Raw genomic sequence first — 22,615 nt, 5'->3', positions numbered from 1 at the left:
GAGTGCTACAAACACGTGGGGGAAACACGCCCTAAGCCTACCTGAGGCAGTGTACCATGGGTCTACACGAACAACTAGAAAGAAGAGGCGTGGTGGAGGCCGATGGTCCCAGAAAAATCCATCAGTTGGACTTTGTGATTAATTTACATAGAAACAATAGATGTTGTTGGAGGAGAAGAAAAACGCTCATAGAACTGTAGTGACGTATCAACCAACTCTGGAGAACATGAACAAGAGATGAGAGAGTTCCAAGATAGCATGTCAGAAGTGTCCCGGCTCCACCAGTCATACTTAGTCACCCTGTAATACAGCCCACAGAAAACGTGAAGAATAAGGAAAAACAACAGTAAAAAGTTGCTCATGATATCGTCTCCGCCCCAAACATCAGCAGTGCTGTAAACGTGCTGGTGAACTTGGAGAGTCAGGACTCAGGGCTGGGTCTTGTTTATCGCCTCCATGTGAGGGTCGGCAGGTTGTACGTTTACATTTGGTGATGGAGGTTGTTTTTCTTCGAGATAAGCTGAGGGTTGAGGGGTTGTTTTAATCAAGGCCAAGGCAGGATTGCATCTCAAAAGACCTACCTTAACATTCTTGGGAACCAATGCATTACAGTGTCTGGAGTTTTGTCTTGGTTGCCCAGAAGGCTTTTGCATGCGTGACCATCCCCTTGGATGAGAAGAATGGGCCGGAACGAAGGGCTGCCCTCACGAAGTGGAGGGGTCACCATGCCCAGACTCAGCTGCACCCCCACCCCCAGCCCAGCAAACACAGACAAGAGGAAGAGACGGACGTCTGTCTATCAAATTGGGGGTAGAAATCCGTTATATGGACACTTTGAAGCATGCTTAATTTGGTGGAAAGATTTTGGTAAGAAATAGGAGATCTGAGTTTTTAGGAGAATGGCCTCAAGTTTCTCTTCCCTTCAGGTGGTGCTTGGGTGGCCAGTGTAATCCTGGCCCTCCTTGTATTAGGTGCATGCAGAGGAAGTGGGGGACGGAGTCCTCTCTGGTCTGATGGTCTGGGGTCTCCTGGGGATTTGGGTGCGCCCCCGTATGTCGCCACGCAGCGTCTTAACTTCAGCTAGCCTGACAGGGCCTGCCACGTGTGGCCACTGTTACCTGGAAAAGGACATTTTTGGAAACTTGATACATGTAACTACTTCCCTATCTTGAGTTTGAGAACATGTGCGTATTTTATCAACACGGATGATCCTAATCATTACTCTATTCATGATACTTTTCTCAGGAGAATTGTGGGTTTTAATGGCTTTCATGTCCACGAGATTTAGGAACAGAAGAGATCTTGTCTGATCCCCGATACTGTCGGGCCTGACCTTGTGCCCGATTCTCTCCACCTTCCGTGAGGATGTGTGCTGTGGCCGCGGAGCTGTGGCCGCATCCACTGTGCCTGCCTCCCAGGTGCCAAGTCAGTGTTCGTTGGGTGAAGGGACAGATGAACTAAGCACGTCCACAGGAACACGCCCTCTGCTGGGGTGCGGGCCCCTGACGGCAGCTGAGCCCCTGCCACAGACCTGGTGTCCCAGGAGCTGGTGGGCCGGTGGCTCAGGAGGATGCGAGAGCCCTTGTCACGTGCCTGGTGCCCCTTTGGGTGTGTGACGCTTTTCTGACCTGTGTGCCACGAGTGTCACCGTGGCCTCACTGCCAGCCGGCCCTCTGCTTACACACGAGCCTGGAGAACCAGCCCGTCCCCCGAGGCAGGGCTCTGCTGGGGCCCTGCTCCCGCCACGCGCGCCTCTGGAGTTTCCCGTGCACCTGGGCGCCACCAGGCGCTGCCGTTTCGCTCTTTTGTTTTTAAGCAGGAAGGGATTGGACTCCTCCCCCCACCCTTTATTATTTGTTTTTACTTTTTTCCACTTGAATTTTGCCTATATCAGAAATCTACAGCTTTCAAGTGTATAGTCCTGTGAGTTTTTGCAAATACACAGGCCATGTGATCCCTACTGCTGTTGAGACACGGAACCCTTGCATCATCTGGAAGATACCTGTGCCTCCTCCCTGTCCACACTGCAACCGGGAAACGGCTTCTCTCTTTTCTACAACATGCGTAATTGTGCCAGTGCTAACACATCACAGGAGCAGCTTCTTCCGTGCACACTGGTTCCTGCTTCCAGCGCAGAGAACCGTCCACGCGTGTGGCTGCGTGTCTCAGTGGCTTCTGTTTATTGCCTAGTGGCGTTTCAGTGTGTGGGTATGCCACATTTTAGGAACCATTTTCCTGTTGGATATTTTCTTTTTTCAGTGTGTCTTGTATGAACAAAGTTCCTCTGAAAGTTCTTATACAACTACTGTTATGGACATATGTCTCACTTCTCTCGGGCAAGACCCCATGAGTGGCATTGCTGGCTTATCGGAACGGTGTATGGCTATCCTTGAAGGAACGGCAGCGGGCTCTTCCATTCTATCCGGGGCGTGTGTGGCAGTTACTCAGGCTCATCACCACCAGTGTTTTCTGTCTTTGTAACCTTAGCCCCTCTAGTTGGTATGCAGTGGGATTGCATTGTGGTTTTAATTTCCGTTCCCTGTGGTTTGTGGTGGGTGTGGCCCCTTTTCTCCGACAAAAGAGGTTGGGAATCAGGTAGATCAGTGTTTGAAACTTAGAATGCTTGGGCCTCAAGCGAGGTTCAGACTCCACTTTCTCCTCTGTGCAGTGGGGACAGGGACGAGACCTGCCCCAAGGTGGAAGGGCGAGTTGTGGGGAATGTCGATGGCATGGGCATTGGTATTGTCATTTCGGCTTTTTCCTGGAGTGCGGCAGGTCGAGTCCTGCCAGGTTGCTTCCGTGTCCAGCTCCATGCCGCACACACAGGCATCTCCTTCTCACGCACTGGCTCCACAGTGATTGCGCACTACCTGGTGCAAGAGGAAGGGCCAGTCTTGCTTATAGGCGACGGGTGCCTTCCTTACCACGCTCTGGGCTCAGAGGGGCCTGGCCTTCACTTAAGTGGGGCCAAGCTGGTCTCTTCTCTTTAATGTCTGGTCTGAAACAAGATTGTTATTCATCTAGATGTTCCCAATCCTGTTCCTTCTTCAGCTTTCATTTGCTGGGAGTTGTTTACACTGCAGTATAATAATTCCATTTCAGAGATGGATGTATCACATTAATTCAACAAAAACCATCAGTCCCCAAACCAAAAAACATCCAAATATCTGTGCCAGGAGAGAGAAACTCTTACTTGATTTTGTGGTAGCTGTTTTTTTTTTTTTTTTAATGCTCTCAAGAGATTAAAGAACTTGTGGTGAATATGTGTGTGTTGCAAAAATGGTCTGGCAGCCTTTGGGTCAACCAGTTTACTAAAAAGAAATATATTTTTCTTTAAATCAATATAAATTTACTTGCTAAAGATAAATGTATTTAAGAACATGGTGGGTAATGCTATGAAATTAATGTTATTCATACTCAGTTGGAATAGAAATGCCTTCAACCTTTTAGCAAAAGCAAGAGCAAATTATAGCAAAAATTTCATTTCAGAAGTCATCTTCATCTAGAATAGGCTGGGCCCCGAGGTCAAGTCATCAGTTTTGGTATTCTATTTCCATAATGCGATTCTGCAGCGAACGTGCATTATGATGGAAGCCACATTTGCTTCCATATTAGTTTTATAAATGGCTATGTTAATAGTCTTTTGTATAGACAAAGCCGCCTTTGGTTCATATCAGCAGAAGTTTCTTCTGCGTGAAAATACTTGATTTAAGATGGCACTGGTTGAACTCTGCGGTTCTGCTTCTGTTGAGTGTGGGGCCTGACAGACCCACCTATGAGTGGTCCTGGTCCAGCTTTTGCTTTGATTTCCAACAGGGTTATCCCTACTGGCTACGAGTGTCCCGGGCCACCAGAACGGCACTCAGAGGCCGTCAAATTCAGGGAATCTGTGCAGCCCGCACCACCTGACCACTGACTGAGTGCGGACGGGTTCTTTGTGGACGCTCTGGATCCTAACACAGCTGTTCTGTGTGTAAACACAGGGGCTCCAGCTCGGTTCTTACCTCTTCACCTTCACACAGGTTTCTTGTCTAAAAACTATAGTTCCTGTGTGAACAGTGGAGGAGGGGAGAGGGGGACTGGGCCCCGGGAACACCCCAGTCACTCAAGATGGGCCGTGTGGCCTATGTGGAGGGGCCGAACCCTCCCCGCCTCCTCTTTGTGAAGCTGCACCTAGCTGCTGCTCTGTGCTTGGCTCGCTGGACCTGCTCCCCATGGCCCAGCAGACCCTCTGCGAGCTTCCTGGGCCCAGGCTTGCTGTCCTCGCAGTTATTGAGTGAGGAGGGAGGCGTCGGGAGCCCACGTAACCAGGAAGGCCATGCGGAGCTTTCTCAGGCGGTGCCGACTATCTGACGTTTGTCACGTTTAGAATTTTACCCACTTGGTAATAATTCTATGATAATTTACCAGCTCAAGGTGTGACACTGGCAGGAAGAATTTTTTTTCATGAAGGTTTGGGGCAAAACAGCTATGAAGTTTCTAATAAGAATCAAGATCTGTGTATTTAAAGTGCACACCAGTGAGTGCCACTGGAAGGTAGAGGGGCCACGGTCTGTCTCACTTGGAGGCTGTGTCGGCCTCTGAATACTGGGGAGCCCGTCAAAGAGCGGGCTCTTGAGTCAACAAACACTGTAAAAACTTGTCATGTTAAAATGATGGAATTGTAAAAGGATAAATTGTACTACTTAGATAAGGGGAGCAATCTCGGTATTGTTGCCTCACCAGTAAGGGTTATATTATAACACGTCGGTGGCTTCTGATATCTGCCAAGCCTTGTTGGCTCCTTAGTGCACTGTCATGTCAGTCTTGTGGGGGACTTGCGGGGGCAGAGTCACACTCGGCATTCAGCATCAGACCCTGAGAAGACAGCCTTGAGTCAAGGTTCAACCATATGCACCATTTTGCTCGTGCTGTTGGCCACAGTTGAAGTTTGTAAATGTTCTGGAGAAGTTGCCCACGTAATTGAGCCCTTCAAAAATGAACTCATGGTGTAGAAAGCTGCACTTGAGTGGGAAGTACCTGAACGTTCCGATGGGCTCCCGGGTGAAAGAGCCAGTTCCGATACCCGTGGACGTGTTCCTGAGATTGCTTCCTGCTCCCTGGAAAAGTCCTTCGTGGAACTTCTCTCCTACTTCTTGGTGCTGTTTCCACAGCACGGAGCGCCCAGACCCCCGCGGACTGATGTGTCTCACCCTCCCCCAGGACGAGCTGCGGCGCATTGAATAGGCACTGTGGTCGCACTCGGCGGGCTGTGCAGAACTGGAGGACCGCGAGGGTGCAGACCACCCATTTGTCGGCATCCGTCATGGCCCCTGCGCCCTAGTGCCCCGAAGGCCTAGGTGGCCCCTGTCACTCTGGCCCTCGACCCCCGTCCAGTCCCAGCGTCACAGAAGCGCTGGGAGCACCACCTCGTGTGACCGTTATTTTCCAGGTCACGCGTCTGACGCTCGGTGGAAGCCGCCTCAGGTTATTCCCGAGCCTGGCCCGGAGCCCTGACCCGCACTAGCCAGCGACCTGGCCCTGCGCTGAGTGCCTCGCTCAGCCCCTGCATTGCGGGGGAGGGTTCTGTGTGTGGCGCTTGCTCCGGACAGCCAGCGCTGCATTAAACGCGGCACGTCTGGGTTCCCCTGAGGCCCTAGGCATGGGTCCATCTCCCTCATTCCAAATGAACTTGCCTTTCATGGTGACCCACCCAAGACTCTTCCACATCGAATTCAGCTGTTTCCCCAGAGCCTTTGGGGCTGTCTTTTCTGTGTCCTGAGTGGAAGAAAACAACTTTCCAGCAACCGGACGTTTCTGGCAGGAGAACGGCCCCCTAGATAGTACTGAAGGAGCGCCTTTCCTCTTTGTTCTCCTTGCGGTGTCTCAGTTACTTTTGGGGCTTATTTCTACTTGCAGTGCCCCTGGAGTCAAGAGTATGTGAGGTGGCAGCGGTGCTCAGACCTCTGGTGCCAGAGACAAAGAGAAAAATCCAGGTGTGAGAGCCCTGGCTGTACATGACAATCGGTGGTGAAAGGAAGCTGTCCTTGAGGGGGGTCCCACCAAATGTGCCAGAAGAAACACCCCATGATGGCATGGCCTCCTGTCCAGCAGACAGCGTGTCGGTCAGTGGAGGTGCTGCTACGGCACCACGTGTGGAGAAACAAGACGTGTGCGTTGCTATGGTGACTCCTCATTATTGCCAAGTAGCAGAGAGAATCTTGTGCGATGTATTGACAGTTTGGTGTGTCCTGCTGTTTTCTCCAGTACCGATCGCGCGTGTGTGCGTGTGTGCCTGTGCAAGTGCACGTGTGTGCCTACCCGTGCTGCATTCGTTAGATTCCGCTCGTGCCACTTGTCACGGGCACTACGCTGTCTGTGAGCACTCTGCTGGCGCCGATGCCGTCTCCGGGGGGCAAGCATGTCGCTCTGGCACTCTAGTCGGTCGCTCAGGACTCTGGACACCAGGGAATAGATATACCATGATTTCTTGTGTAAAAAGAAAGGGGAGGGAGGAGAGAAGGAAAAGTCACACTCTTTGGGTTAGAATGAGCTTTAAAAGTTCCCTTTTCTAGAAATGCCAATTACAAGTGCCTGGCTGACCTTGTGAGGCTCTGACAGTTCCCAGTGGCCGTCCCAGCAAGTGGAGACTTCTGACTTGGACAGCATGCTTCACGTGAGGCACTTCTGAGGGGCGTTTTCCCTGCACACTTTCCAGTCACCTTTTCCTGTCCAGAAGATCATCACCGGAGATGCTTTGGATCTGGAATGATACAGATCGCATGTGAGGAGCGAGGAAGGGTGCCTGCAGGAAGAAGTCCCCCTGTCCTGACTGTCACTTTTGGACAGTGACGTGGGTGTGTCAGTGTGTGTGCAGGGAAACACTGACTCAACAGATCCTGTGCTGTGCCTGTGCGTGTGCTTTAGCCGTGACTGTTGTTCTTTTCTTGGTAGAAGCCAGGCCTGTGAATCCAGATTATAGCTCATGACAGGGGTATATATATTCAAAGATAAACACGTCATGATGATCTGTGTGTGTGAGAACACAGACAGTGGGTGTGAGAGGCGGGGCCCCCGCTCACATCAAGGGCACGGATGACAGCTTCCAACTGTAACAGCAAAGCTCCAGTGGTCGGATGAAAATTATGCATGGTGAACCTTATGCACAGTCTTCCAGTGTGAAGTTTGATGTTTAATTGAACATCCACCGGCTTTAATATGAACTTCTTTATTAAACTTACATGTGAATCTCTGCCTCTTTACTTCTATTCTCAGATCTTGGGCAATATTTAAAAATTGATTTACTACAGCCTGGAAGAAATGGATAAATTCCTAGAAACACACAACCTTCTAAGACTGAATCATGAAGAAATAGAAGATCTGAATAGACTGGTTATAAGTTATGAAATTGAAGTATTGACTTAAAAACTCCCTCGAAATAAAAGTCCAGGACCAGTTGGTTCACAGGTGAATTCTACCAACATTTAAAGAAGAGTTAGTACCTGTCCTTCTCAAATTATTACAAAACATGGAAGAGGAAGGAAGGCTTTCAAGCTTATTTTTTGAGGCCAGCATTACTCTAATTATGAAACCAGAGAAAGGCATCATAAAAAAAGAAAATTACAGGCCAATATCTCGGATGAACATAGATGTAAAAATAGTCAACAAAATATCACAAACCTGAATCCCACAGTACGTGAAAAGAAATCATTCACCACAATCAATGGGATTTATTCTAGGGGTACAGGGATGGTTCAACACCCACACATTAATCAACATGATATACCACATTCATAAAATGAAGGATAAATCGTAGGATTATCTCAATAGATGCAGAAAAAGTGTCAACAGAATTTAACATCCGTTTATGATAAAAACTCTCAATAATGTGGGTATAAAAAGAACATATTTAAATATAATAAAGCCCAAATATGACAAACCCACAGCTAACATCATCCTCAATGGTGAAAAGCTGAAGCTTTCCCTCGAAGATCAGAAGCAAGACAGGGACGCCCAGTCTCACCACTTTTATTCGACGTAGTATTGGAAGTCCTAGCCATGGTAATTTGGAAAGAAAAGGAAGAGGCATCCAAATTGGAGAGGAAGAAGTAAAACTGTCACTTTTTGCAGATGGCATGGTACTCCAACAAAAAACTATTTGAACTAATAAAAGAATTCAAGGGGCGCCTGCGTGGCTCATTCAGTTAAGCGTTGACTTTGGCTCCGGTCATGATCTCATGGTTCGTAGGTTTGAGCCCCGCGTCAGGCTCTGTGCTGACAGCCCAGAGCTGGGAGCCTGCTTTGGATTCTGTGTCTCCCTCTTTCCCTGCCCCTCCCCCACTTATGCTCTCTCTGTGTCTCTCTCTCTCAAAAATAAATAAACATTAAAAAATTAAAAAAAAAGAATTCAGTAGTCACAGGATACAAAATTAACACAGAGAAACTGGTTGTGTTTCTATACACAATAATGAACTATCAGAAAGAGGAATTAAGGAAATAGTCCCACTTATAGTTGCATTAAAAAGAATAAACTATCTAGGAATAAACTTAACCAAGGAGGTGAAAGACCTGTACTCTGAAAACTAGAAGACATTGATGAAAGAAATTGAAGAAGATACAAATGACTGGAAAAATAGTCTGTTTTCATGGATTGGAAGAATTAATATTAAATCTTTAATCAAATCATGATAGTAAAAAGCCAAATAACTAGCATATAAAGATATGCTCACCTTCATTAGTAGCCAAGTGCAAATTAAAATGAACGATCACTTCCCAACCGTCAGTTTGGAAAAATGAGGAAGTGTAAACACAGAATGCTGGCAGGGATGTGGGAAAGGAAGAGCGCTCATCCACTCCTGGGGGCACACAGGCAGGTGCGGGCCATCCGGGCAGCAGCCTCATGGCGCTCACTGACCCTGTGACCCTCCCATAGTGCACACCCCTGAGAGCACACACCTGATGCATTTGGGCTCCTGTAGTCTTGCAGTCCTACCCCTGATAGTAGGAGATGTTCCTCCTCGCACTGTGGGAGCAAAAGTGAAGAGACAATTTACAGCTTTTGTGGTGCAATATAAAGCCATGTAGATTCAGAGTATGAAAATATATACCTCTCTTCTCTATAAGCTTTTAAAAACATAATAGATCTGTCATTCATGCACTTTCTGTACAAAAACACGGCATGCCTGCAAGCCTGAAGCACAAAACAAAAATAGTATCTCACAGTTGCAAGTGTATTATTTTCCTGTAGAGTTAAAAGGAATTTGTCTTACATAACCATACTTTCTACAAACTGAGGCCCTAAATATCTTAATAGTATTTAAATGTGACAGCAATGTACTTTGAACCATTATTTAAGAAATTTTGAATAATTTATTAAAGCTGCAAACCATACCCTGTTATTGACACCACACTATGATGACAGCGGCAGAAGGGACTTTTCTCTAAGGCTGGCCTGGTCATCCAACACCGGCTGACCTCTGAACCCTAGTGCTGCCTTCCTGTGCTGTCCGGGTAAATAAGTCACTGGCTCTCAAGAACTTAGCACATAAATGCTCTAAGTTGAAACAGATATGATGGTCTGCATGCTCCAAGCACTTTAAAGAAAGGCTTGAATATGTTAAAACTTTTTGATAATGTTGCAGAATTGTCCTTCAGAAGGGATGTATCTCATTTGCACACTTCCCAACAATAATTACTTGATTTTAAAGTGGACGAGCCCATCACACTCATTACACAACAGCAACCCAGTCATCATCACACAAGACCCTTTGCCAAACTGATGGATAAAATTCTTACGTTGCTTTGGCCGGCAGCTCTGTAATTACAGCTAGAGCAGGAGAGTTGTTCTTCTGTGTGTGTCTGCAGTGATGCTCGGCTTTTCTCCTCCACGTGCCTCCTGTCGCAGCCTGACACCAGCAGTGTCTGGGCGAGGACTTCTCCACTCGTCTCTGCCTTCCGATTCCATGGAACGCACTGACTTTCAGTAAAGGTGGGTAGATGCCAGCTGGCTCGACATCTGGGTGTCTTTAGCGGGCCATATGCTGCACTGCTGCTCTCTGGGGCTCAGGGCCGGGATGGGGCCCAGGGAAGGCAGCATGTGCTGGGGGCTGTGGCTTTTGCACCTCTCGTGCGTGCAGCAGGATAGTGGTGCTACAAACAAAGGGTAACCTATACACAGAGAGCAAGGAAAGAAACCAAACCCTGATGAGAGGGGAGAAGGAGCCTGAGCATCAAGCAGTGAAGTGTGAACAGAATTGGGATCAAGGAGGAGAGGTGAGGAGGTGGGCCCGGCACAGGTACAGGATGTGTTCTGTGTAGTTACTGTAAATGTGTTGAGCACTGGAGGGCCCGAGTCTGTCTCATGGCTCAAGCTCAAGGATGACTGAACATCAGGGAATATGAGGCGACCTATCCCATCGGAGGGAGCCACCTTCCACGGGCCCTTGTGGGCTGTGGGGACACCAGAGTCCAATCTCTTGGTGCCTCCACGTCCACACCTGTCTCAGGACCCACCTGGAAGGCCATCTGGTCTGACCTTTCCCAGGATGGGTCAGGACTTGGCTGGGCAGCACCTGTGCTGAGATTAGGCTGGCTCCAGGTTGCAAAACTCTTGCAACAACTGCTCTCCCGTGTGGCTACTTTGGCCTGAAAATGAGAGCCCAGAACCTGGAGCATCCCACGTAGTGAGAATTCTCATAGAGGCGTCCACGGCGTCCTGGATATGAGTGGAGACTTCGGCATCCTTGTTGTCCTGGTGTGGATGGACTCAGGGTTCACGTCCACTGTCGGGGGATGTTCTGTTCAGGGCTGTGTCGGTGAGACTCCCACATGAATGGGGTTGTCCTTGGATGCTCTGCTTCTAAATGTCTTCCGGGTCTTGGGGTCTGAAAGGACATACCCATCTATTAATGAAGTTACTTTATATTAAAAACTGTCAGAGAAAGGAAAGCAATTTCACCGGGCTCCTGAGTTAATGAGAGCTGGTTGCACATCAGGCACTTTCCTTAGGCATCTGGGCTCTTGCACGGGCTGCCATTCTTAATCATATTTTAATTTTCAAATAAATTGCTTTCATTATCCTTTCATTTACAATACTGTGTGTGCATCACTGCTCATTAATGTTTGTCAGCACTTTGCTGCGGTTGGTTTTTAACTAGCCATGGCTGCCGTGCAGTAATTAAGGATGATCCATGTTGGTTTATAGGAATTATTCTTTTCTGTGGTCTGTGAGAAAACAACCTAGAGGGTTGCTGAAATTGGGCCTTCAAGTGATAGAAACACTTGAAGGCCATGTGAGGACTGTGACTGTCCTTGACCTTGATCTGGAGAAGGTTTCCATGGTTCCAGCTGGCCCCTTCATCAGAAAGTTCATCTGGTGTGTCTGGCGGGGGCTGGAAGGCATTCTTTTTGTTCCTGGTTGTTAGCCTCGCCAAAGACCTCTTTGCCAGCATGAAACCAAATTAACTTGTTTTGTAAACCCTCCATCAACTCATTTCCCCCCAACGGGTGATCTGTCCAGATTGGAAACCAAGATATTTTTAACATTAAGTGATGAGCTCTTCTACTGGATATGTTTGTTTGTAATGAAATTTTTGGGTATTGATAATGTATTTCAACCTGTGCACGGGCCACTTTGGAGTGTTGGGGTCCTGGAGTGCAGGCTCCTCAGGGATAGCTGCACTGAGAGAGCCTTCCCGTCACTTTGCCTTAAGTGTTGTGGCCCAGTGAGTTTAGAGGCCTTTCTTCCATCGCTGTTCCTAAAGTGGGGGCATAGCTCTTCTATTCGGTTTCTTATTCATCCACCATTTTTTTTCACTCTTAAAAAATTGTAATAAAATATACATAGTGAAATTTACCATCTTAACCATTTTTTAAGTTTATTTATTTACTTGGGGGGGGGAGGGACAGAGAGAGGGGGAGGAAGAGAATCCAGCAGGTTATGCACTGTCAGTGCAGAGCCCAGCATGGGGCTTGATCCCACGAACTGTGAGATCCTGACCTGAGCTGAAATCAAGAGTTGAATACTTAACCCGCTGAGCCACCCACGCAGCTCCCATCTTAACCATTTTTAAGTGCACTGTTTAGTGGCATTAAGTGCATTACCATTGCTGTGCAACCATTACCACCACCCTCCAGAACTTTCCATGTTCCCAGACTGAGACTCTGTCCCCATCAGACACTAACTCCACTGACCTCCCCCAGCACCCACCCTCTGCTCTGTCTCTGTGGACCTGACGGCTCCAGGGACCTCGCAGAAGTGGGATCACAGGGCGTTTGTCCCTGTGTGATTGGCTGGTCTCCCTGAGCATGTGCTCCAGGCTCGTCCGTGCTGCCAGGGGTCAGGATCTCCTTCCTCCAGGCGGAATGATACTGTGTGGTATGTCTATACCACATTTTGTTCATGCATCCATCTGTCGATGGACATTTGAGTTGCTCCCTGGCTACTGTGAATAATGCTGCTATGAACATAGGTTTTCAATTATCTCTTCAAATCCCTGCTTAGGATTTTGGTAAATTCTCACAAAGTCATTTCCATAGGCTGAGCACTGTGGTAAGTGGGACCCACCCTTCCCTCCTGGAAGGAGACAAATGGGCAACTGGATGATGCCAGAATGCAGGGTTCACTGGGCACAGGGAGGGTGGGTGAGGGCGGGTTAAGGCAGAGGAGAGTGAGTCTTGTGAGGGACAAGCAGACCCCCTGTGTTCCCAGCCACCACATGCTAAGAGATGGATCCAGCCCCTGGAGCTGGGTGGTCAGGACAGTGGTGGCTGAAAATCTGCTTGGACTCCAGATAGAAGTAGTTATTGCCAGTAGTTAACATTTATTTTAAATACACAAGTGTACTTTGTACAGAATTGAATTTCCTATTGAATAAGTTCATGTTTTGAATACTAAAACTTCCAAGTTCACTTCTCTCTTTGGACTCTCTCTCTCTGAAGTTTCTGGTTTGTTTGTTTTTTTTAATGTTTATTTACTTTTGAAAGAGAGAGATAGAATGTAAGTGAGGGAGGGGCAGAGAGAGAGAGACAGAGAGAGAGAGAGAGACAGGGAGAGAGGGAGAGAGAGAGAGAATCTGAGCCGATTCCAGGCTCTGGACTGGCAGCACAGAGCCCAGTGTGGGGCTCGAACTCACAAACTATGAGATCATGACCTGAGCCAAAGTCAGATGCTTAACTGACTGAGCCCCCCAGGCGCCCCTGAAGTTTCTGTTTTTCTAACAATCATGTGATGGGGAAAGGCATCAATGGCGGCTGGGCTGTTTTAGAAGATGACCTTTAGGGAAAGAAAGGACAGGCATTCAGAACTGTTGGCCACCTGGCCGCTGGGGAAGAAGAGAGGTAAATGGGAGTGGGGGGTCTTCCATCGGCCCATACGGTCTCCCCTCTCCGCCCACAGTGGGCTCACGTGCTGCTGAGGAAGCGGAGTGGCTGAGGAGCTCCGGGACCTGAATGTTGGCTGTCAGGGAAGCCCTCGGTGCGGCCTGCACCTGGTGGGCATGCAGGCATCTCTGGGTCGTCCTGATGCCGCTCTCCAGACACACAGGGCAGGCTGCTTCCACTGAGAGCACACAGGCTCGCTAGGCCACGCTGGGTCGGTGGGGCGGGGGTGGCCCGTGCATGTGTCACCATCTGACTGACAGGCAGGGGACCAGGCTCCCTGCGGACCCGAGTGCAGGACCTTGCTGCGGAGCTCGGCCTGGGGGCCACTCTTGTGGGCAGGCTGGTGCCTGCCCAGCCCACGTCTCCGGAGGCGCGGCCGACGCCGTTCCCTCGCCCGGGCCCGCAGCTTCTCCGTGCACCTCCCCTAGCCCACTCGGGTCCCGCTGTTGCTGTTTCTGCCAGCGTGGGAGCAGAGCTGGGGAGAGGTGGGGAGAGGGTCTGGGGTCAGTTGACAGGTAGTTGGAGGCATCTTTCAGAGGCTCGTGCCAGGAGCAGGCCCCGTGGCTTAGCCAGCCTCAAGGCTCTGGGTGTGCCCTGCCTGCTGGGGGCTCGGCTGTGCCCCTCCCCTGGGCTGCTGTGCACCGTTTTGGGTGATTCAGAAGGTGGGACCTTCTGTTGGGAGGCGCCCCCTCAGGTCTGTGAGAGCGGAGGGGCCTGGGCAGGGGGAGAGAAGGAAGGAGAGGAGAGGGGGCCCCAGAATAAACAGGGTTGACGAACACAGGCCCTTGGCTCCCTCCCTCTCCCCGACTCTCCTCTCCCCGCCCAGTCTCTCTGTCTCTCTCTGTTCCCCCTCCCCCTCCTCCTTCCCTCCCTCTCTGGAAAGCGGGCAAGGGGCTCTCCAGTTGCTGGAATAAGAACGGGTGCAGAGGCGAGTGATGGATGGCTGTTTTTGAGTAACTGTCACCTTCCAGATAAGATGAGTGCTAACAGATTCCCTTTTCCCTCATCCCACATAATGTGCCATTTTCGTTCGGTGCTGCTTACAGCCCTCAGTGCCAGGCCTTTCTATTCTTGTCTGAATAGTCAATGGAACGTTCTGGGCTGATAAGAGGAACGGCCTCCGTTACTTGGCAACGGGCTGGAGCAGAGGGCTGCTGATGGGGAGATTAGCTGCCACAGATAAACTGCCTTTTTTTCCTTCCCTGCTGCTTATCTTTGGACCCACAGCAGACTGCACCAAACATGACAGCCTGCGGAGATTTGGGTGGGGTCTGAGCTCTTTGCCGAGTGCCCTGGTGCCAGCCTCTGGTGGGTCCCCGGTCCCCAGCCAGGGCCCTGCCCAGAGAAGCCCGACTTCCTGGGGATGCCTGAGTCGGCCAGGACCTGGAGGTGGGGATCAGCCATCCCTCCCCTGACAGGAAGCACGGAGCCCGCTCAGCTCCTTAGCGGAGGCAGGGTCCTTCCGTCACACCCAGGAAGACAAGGGAGAGCAGTGCTGAAACCCCCAGGGCAGTGCTGATGTGTCTGTCCGGTCTGGGTCAAGGGCAGAAAGCCAGAATTGGCCCTCACCTTTGGGACAGAGTCACCACAGTGAGGACGGCACCTGCCTGTAGCAGAGCTGTGCAAATGGCACACGTGTTGGTGGTTTAGGATTTGCTTTTTCGTCTTTTAACTGCGTCTTTCTCCCAGTAAACTCCCTTTCATGTAGATGAAATCCCTCAGGGCCCTGCTGCTTGGGGAGTGCATCTTCCTACCAACAGGCACGACCACTGGATTTTAAAGCTTGAAGAGGTGTTCAAATCATCTGGCTCCAGCCTGTAATTTTCACAAACAAGCAAACAAAACAAACACCAAACCCCTAAAGACCAGAGAGGCTCAGCAGCGGGTGAAGGTCACCTGATCCAGTGGCTGCAGAGCCGGGTTCCTCCAGGCCAGGTTCCAAAAGGTGCTTTCTGGTTCATGGGAGAAGCCTCAGCATCTGAGGACCTAGACTACCTGATGCTGCTCCGGCACCGACGCCGGTCCTGACACAGCTCAGCTCTGTTTGGACACAAGTGGATGGATGGGCCCAGTGCAGGGAGCAGGAGGTGCCTTTCTCAGAATGAAGTGGAGGTGGGCACTTCTTGCAGCTCAGAAAGTCTGCGTGTAGACAGTCATGCTCATGCCCTATGTGTTTTCTGCAAACATAGCATTTGATCTAGAAAAAAGGCTCTTAAAAAATGTCTCATTCAACTGTCATATTTTAGAGAGCTGAGGCTTGGGGCCGGGCGGTGATTTGCTGCAGGTTGCACAGTGGGCTGGTGGCAGAGCTGGGACTGGAACCTAGTGTCCTGGGGCCCTGTTTGGGGTCCTTGCTTGCTCTTTACTCCTTGTCCTGGGATGAGCACAGACGGGAGCAGTGCATTTAGGTGTGTGGCAAACACAGACTATTAAGTGGGACGTGTGATTCAACATTGTACTTAGAAAGTACATAAAGTGAAATAATGTCCAACCAGGATCTTTTTAGGATCGTTTACATGGCCCAATGCAATGTGTTATCTTTTGACTCTGACCTCACATTTTATTGTGTTTTTTCTACTGAAGGAAACTGGCTGCTAGAGTGTCCTAGCAGGGCCGGAGAGGGGATGGTGGCTGCGGGCGTTGTCTTGGTGGGGAGTGGGGATGGGGGCAACCCCTGCGGGCTGTCTCATCCCTCACAGCCTCAGTTTTCTTGCTTATGAAGCACAAGGGCCTGAATAAAACACATACTGTCATTCTCTTCAGTTCTTGGCAAAACCCCCATTTATTCTGAAATCACGAGGCACGGTCTGTTCACCTGCTCCCAGGGACTACGGAGTGAGTGTCCGGTAGGTGGCCGGGCCGGGTCCATCCATTTCAGAAACACAGCCGAGGACCGGCAGAGCCACACAGCCCGAGATGGTGGAAAGCAGTCTGGAAGGTTAATGCATCCGTTGGAAAATCTATTACTGTGCTCACCTAGTCAATCATCTTAAGGGACGAGTTTTCTTTTCAGGAAGGGCTATTTTAAGGCTTAGTGTGAGTCGTTTTTGCTGGTCAGCATTGTGCTGGGGATTACTGACACCAGCACCCCCCAGTCCTCAGCCCCTCTCCCTGGGAGAGCTCTGAGGCCCAGAACTTTCTATCTGAGTGCTCCAAACCCTACAGCTGCCAGGCCTCCTCTTCAGGGCTCAGAGGTCAACAAGAAGTTAACATGCGGTGGTGCATGAATGCCAGTGTTGTGTAGACCTAATCCTGCTTCAGAAGGAGGAGAATGAGCCGTTCCAGCGGCCGCAGCACATCACAGCTGACTGTGGGGCAGTGTGAGAAGTGCTCTCGGACACCCGCTTGGGGTCGGGAAGCATGCACACCTCTTCTCAAACTGAACGTCCCCCTCAGGGGGCCCCCGCCTCTCTCCCGGGCCTGAGTTTCAAGCACTGGATAGGAAGGTCCCTGGGTCATGCGCAGACCATCCCTGACATACGCGTGAGTTCTGGAGGCTCATTCCCATGGGTCTAATTGCTCTCTGAAGGGGTCTCCAGAGCCAGGTCCCAGCGTTCACACGTGAGAGGGACCTGGCAGTCCAGCGAGCCGAGAGCCACTCTGGAAGAGGGGCCGGACAGCCAGCACCCACGTGGAGCAGACAGAAGTCTCCGCCTGTTTGGGTCGGGTAAGCAAGCAGCTCAACAGGCCAGAGTATACCTTTGGCCGGGCCTCCTGCCCCCTGCAGACCGGTGCCTTCTGGGGCCTGTCTTGTCTGTAGTCTTTCTCAGGCAGGCACAGAACACCTGGTCCCCTTTGCTGTGCACCTTTGTTGACAGGGCCCTGGGCTCTGTCCCTGTGCCCTTCTGAAATGGACGGGTGTGGGAGCTGGTAGAGCACAACCCAGCTCAGGCCTGAGATCTGGGCTCTCGTTGGGAGACGGGGTCTTCGTGTCCCTTCAGCATGATCCGCTGGCTGACAGAAGACACTCGTGGACAGAGAGGGGTGCTGGAGGAAAGGACGATTGCGGTGAGGCCCTGGCACGAAGCGGGCACCTGACTTCTCCTCGGCTGAGTCTCAGATTCCCGCAGGCTCTGTTCTCTCCGGCGCCTTGCAAATGCCGCTGGCGCCCACTCTGTGCACCCCAGCCGTGAGCTTCAGCTTGTCGTTTGTATTGCAGTTGAGGGAAAAGGAAAGTGTCACTGCCTCCCATTCTCTTTCTGGGTGGATTATATCTGGGGACTCTTTGGTTTTCACTTTTTCTTGTCCTAGAGCTGGCAGAGTCTGGTTTCCCACATGTGTTCGCAATTCCAGATTCCCGTGTGACATTCCAACCAGCGCTCCAAAGAGTTTCTTGTATTCAGTTCCAGGCAGTATAATTTGTGTTCAAAACCCAGACGCACAGCGTTGCGAGCAGTTATTTAACAACACGTGTAGATGCTTTGATGGGGGTGTGAGGTGGCCCTGCCCCACTGTGACTGCAGCCACCGCTGCCCTGTGGAACCAAGTGGAACCAGGAGTCCTCATAGCAGAGCAGCCTGACCTGGGACTTTGCAGGGACCTGCAGTTATGAAGACAGCGCTGCGCCTGTGAGAAAGCCCCCCCCCGCCCCTGCCGACCGCCGGCTCCTCCTGTGCAGGTGTGGAAGAGCCGTCCGGAGACCCCGTGGTTGGGAACCTCACAAGCGTCCTCAGCTGGAGAGTAGTAGTAGAGCGCCCTGGCCTTGCCTCTTCCAGAAAGCCCTCCCTGGTCAGCCCTGACTTTCTCTAGCAGACCAGTCCTGTCTCTGGGCCTTGGCTCTCAGGGACTCAGGTCCCGGTGACATCTCGATGCCCAGGTGTGTCTCATGAGATCTGAGGGGGCGGTGTTTCCCTGAGTCCAAACAGTTGGGGCTGGCTTGTGGGCAGAGTGGGTGCCAAATGCGTGCTCATTGGTCTGAACTAAACAGAATTTGAACTCATTCTGATGAACAGAAGCGCCCCAAAGAAAACTGCCACCCAGAGGTGATTGTGGTGGTGACCCCAGCAACGGCTGTAACCGACCTCAGGAGCCCGGGCAGCTCTGCCCTCATCCCGGTGGAGATGGCCCCTGCCTCACAGGACAACTGTCGCGTCTTGTATCCACGTTCCTCATTGCTGGCCGAGAGCGCCTTGCCTTGTACTCTTTTATTTTGAATTTCTTTCTGTTACATTTTCAAATTGAGGGGAAATATACCTAATTTAAAATTTTCCATGTTAATGTTTTTTTTTAAATGTTTATTTATTTTTGAGAGAAAGACAGAGTATAAGAGGCAGAGGGGCAGAGAGCGGGAGACAGAATCGGAAGCAGCTCCAGGCTCTGAGCTGTCAGCACAGAGCCTTACGCGGGGCTCGAACCCACGAACTGTGAGATCGTGACCTGAGCCGAAGTCGGACAGTTAACTGACTGTCCCCAGGGGCCCCCGTGGTAACCCTTTTGAAGTGTATGATCAGTGGCAGTAGGACATTGTCATGCAGCCAGGACAACTCTCAGGCGCTTGTGAGCACGATCGTGAAACACGGTAACTCTCAGGGGCTTTGCCTTTGAATCGATTTCACTGGGAAACATGGAGGCGGCTGAGTTGTGTTCCTGCCCCTCGTCTCTCTTTCGGCTTCGAGCAGAGCCGGGGACGTCCAAGCTGTGCGTGGGCCAAAGTGTCTGAAGGCGCGGCCCCCAGCGCGGTCTGCGGGTCCCTGCTTCCTCAGGGGAGTCCACAGCTGCCACGGAAAGTCCGAATCTCCCACCCACACCTATTCCCATTGTGCACGTGGGCTCCAGGCTGCCGGAAGGAGCTCTGGGAGGCAGTGGGCACCAGCCCCACGGCCGGTGCGGTGGTGGGGATGGCCTTTGGGAGGGGCCTGGACTCTGCCTCTGGCAGAAGTGGGTGCAGAAGTCCACTCAGAACTGTTGCTGTAGGGGCACCTGGGATGCACGCTGTTGGGCTGGAGACCTTGGGCTCCTGAACCTCTCTCTGCCTCAGTTTCCAGCTGGTGTAAAATGGAAGGGTGGTGCTCTGTGTACCAGCTCCATCGGAGTGTGAGGGGATTTAGAGTCTTGCATGCAAAAAGCTTAGGAACTGCGTGGAGCATGAGCGCTCAGTGGCCGCCATGGGACCGGGTTCATTTATTCTTACTGCCGTCTCCAGTGTTCGCCCACCGCCCAGCCTGGCTCCCAGCCTGGGGCTTAGGAGCCACATTTAGCTTCCCAGACCATACCACGCTCCCTGGCTGATGGGAGAGGTTGGTCCCCAGTATTCACAGAAGGGGTGGCAGAGTGTCGTCACCGCTCAAGCTTGACCGAGGTTCACTCGCAGCTACTGGACAGCTGGCCCCTCTGTCCATCCGCAGCCACACTGTGCACAAAAGTGTCCCTGGAGCCTGAGGGGGCGAGTCCTTCCTACGTGGCCTGTGGGCACCCTGAGCAGCATGGGGGGCAGCTTTCTCCCAGGAAGGGGAGAAGACTGGGGTCCTATGGGACCCCAGAGGGGAAGCCGGAGAGAAGGAAAGGGTGATTTAGCCTGGGACCGCAGGGCACTGGAGGATGGGGCTCAAGCTAGCCTGCAGGGTGGGTGCAGTCATCTGTCTGCAAGCGAGGGGTTTGGCCCTTGGCCAAGAACGTGCATGGATGGGTGTACAAGTGTGTTCACAGATGTGAGTGTGGAAGCATGCGAGTTTGTGTGGTGTCATGGATGGGTGTATGAGTGTGTGCACAGATGTGAGTGTGCAAGTGTGTAAATCTGGTGTCATGGATGGGTATACGAGTGTGCACAGATGTGAGTTTGTGAGCTTGTGTGGTGTCATGGATGGGCGTATGAGTGTGTGCACAGATGTGAGTGTGCAAGTGTGTAAATTTGTGTGGTGTCATGGATGGGTTTACGAGTGTGCACAGATGTGAGTGTGTGAGTTTGTGAGCTTGTGTGGTGTCATGGATGGGTGTATGAGTGTGTGCGCAGGTGTAAGTGTGCAAGCTTGTGTGGTATCATGGGTGGGTTATGAATGTGAGTGTGTAAGCGTGCAAGCTTGTGTGGGTGTCTACATGTGCATGTCCTGCCTCCCCTGCCTCCCTGGGGAACACCAGCACCATCTCCAGACTAGGGTACAGCCAGCTCTGTGGATTTGGTCTCTGGGCTGCCTGGGCTTCCCAGGAGCTCCCTCCCCCACCGTGGGGGCCCTGGTGAGGATCCGGTGCTGCCTGGAGGTGGCCACGAGGGGTCCTTCTTGCTGCTTCCTCCTCGCTGCCACCTAGGTGCCAAGTGTGATGCAGGGTGGGGGTGAACCATGAACCAGTTCTATAAAATGTAATGTGCTTCTTAGATGGCAGCTTATGGGTGCTCAGATACAACTGGACGCCCCCAAAACACGTCTCTCTGAGCCTGTGCGCCGGTTCTGAGCACTGGGTTAAATTCTGGCATGTCCCAGGAGCGCCTTGTGGCAAACCCCTTACCACTTCCTGTGTTTCCCCTGAAGGCTCCCAGGAGCCGCTTCACACAGACTCCCGTTGTTCTGTTTGTGCGGCAGCGTTGACCAGCCATTTCACAAGGTGCATGAATGCATTTGGTGTTTACCGTATGCAGTATTTTGAGAACCTGAATGCATGTCACGGGCCATTGTCTCTATGGTTATGGAAAGATACAAGGCTGGTCCCTGGGCTAGACCTCCTGAAAGCTCTTGTTTTTACCCCTGGAAGGAAATTCTGCATATAGATGCTTTATTTTACATTTCTCTCCTGCCTCATAATTATTTTAATGTCACCTCTGGTACACCCTCATTTGCAAAACTTTATAATTGTGACACCTCTTCTGCCTATCCCTTCTAGAACAATCAAGAACATTGTTCTTAAGGTTTCCAGGGAACCAAGATAATACGTTTGCACATGCATATTATTTACATGAATAAACTATTCACACAAATTATTGAACAAGTATGTGCTTTGCAATAATTTCTAAACGTGCCCTAAACTAATTATCCCACTCTGAAAGTCTAAATAAGGTGATCACATTGTGTTTGTGAATTACCTAGTCTCATTATCTCTTCCCAAAGAAATAATTAAAAAATGTAAAAAAGATGTATAAAAAAATAGGGAAAGACAGAAAAAGAAGAAGAGAGGACTGAATATGGTGGGTGCAAAGAAAATGGTTACTTCCCTGAAAAAAAGTACCGCCAGAGCCTGCACAACCAGAGAGATCACTGATGGGACGAGAACAGCTGGTGACGGGCGAGAGGCCACTGGAAGGTAGAAGGTGGTGGGTCCCGGCCTGGGGACTCCTCCGCTGGGGGGTCTTGATGACAGAGATGCTGACGACGCTGTGAGGGACGTACACGGTGGACTCCACAGGCTTTTCTTCAGGATGCCCTGTAATGCAAGCCCGAGGCGAATTGCATGAGGGACACTGAACGGAGATGGTGCCCGCCGGGAGAGGGCTAAACCATCCTGCTGAGGCCCAGGCCGCCCGGCGGTCTGACCTGCTGGGTCAGCTCATTCTCTGAGAGGCCTGCACTCCGCAGTCCCAGAGCCGCGGCAGCCTGAGAGTGGGGGCCAGTATCTCTGGACATGAAGTGCCTTCCCCAGAGCAGAGGTCCACTAGGGCCTCCTCCTCTGCCTGTGAGGCTGGGGCTGGGTGCGCCGGGGGAGGACGGGTGCTCTGAGTCTGCGCGGTTGGTGGGAGAGGAGGCGCTGTGCTCGCTGGGCGCGCAGAGGAGCGCCCCCTCGTTCGCAGGCTCCACCACGAGCCTCCCGGGGTTTCCTTGATGGTCCCGGCCCCTCCTCTAGCTGGGCCACCTGCTGGCACCTGTGCACTTCTAAATCAGCGTGCAGTTCCAGCAAATCAGGATTCTAGCTAATGGTGGTGTACATTTCTGTGGGCATCTCAGCTTTCTTAAAAATGTTTATTTATTTTGAGAGAGAGAGAGAGAGCGCGCGATCAGGGGAGGGGCCAAGAGAAAGGAAAGACAGAGAATCCCAAGCAGGCTTCACGCTGTCAGCCCAGAGCCTGACTCGGGGCTCGAACCCATCAACTGTGAAATCATGACCTGAGGGGAAATGGAGAGTCTGATGCTTAACCGACCCTTAACCACCCAGGTGCCCCTCAGCTTTTTTTCGGGCAAATGGAAAAGCACCAGTGAATCAGTCACAAATGTTTATTGAGACCACAGCGGCTGCGGAGTAGAGTGTCGCATGTGGGAGCTCTAAGGAGCATAGCTGTGGCACCTGCCTTTCAGGAGCCAGTGGTGCCTGGAGGCGACAGGAGAATGTCCGTGCC

At 51.3% G+C, this 22,615-nt stretch overlaps 1 protein-coding gene across 1 annotated transcript in view; it reads left to right on the top strand.

The window, feature by feature from the left end:
* PTPRN2 (protein tyrosine phosphatase receptor type N2) overlaps nt 1–22,615 on the top strand; it is a 639,986-nt gene that overhangs the window by 98,031 nt on the left and 519,340 nt on the right. The window lies entirely within an intron of this gene.

This window comes from Crocuta crocuta, unplaced genomic scaffold, assembly GCF_008692635.1.
Source record: "Crocuta crocuta isolate KB4526 unplaced genomic scaffold, BGI_CrCroc_1.0 scaffold408, whole genome shotgun sequence".
NCBI lineage: Eukaryota > Metazoa > Chordata > Mammalia > Carnivora > Hyaenidae > Crocuta > Crocuta crocuta.
The sequence above is the reverse complement of the archived record's forward strand: the minus strand, read 5'-3'. Positions and strand labels throughout refer to the sequence as shown.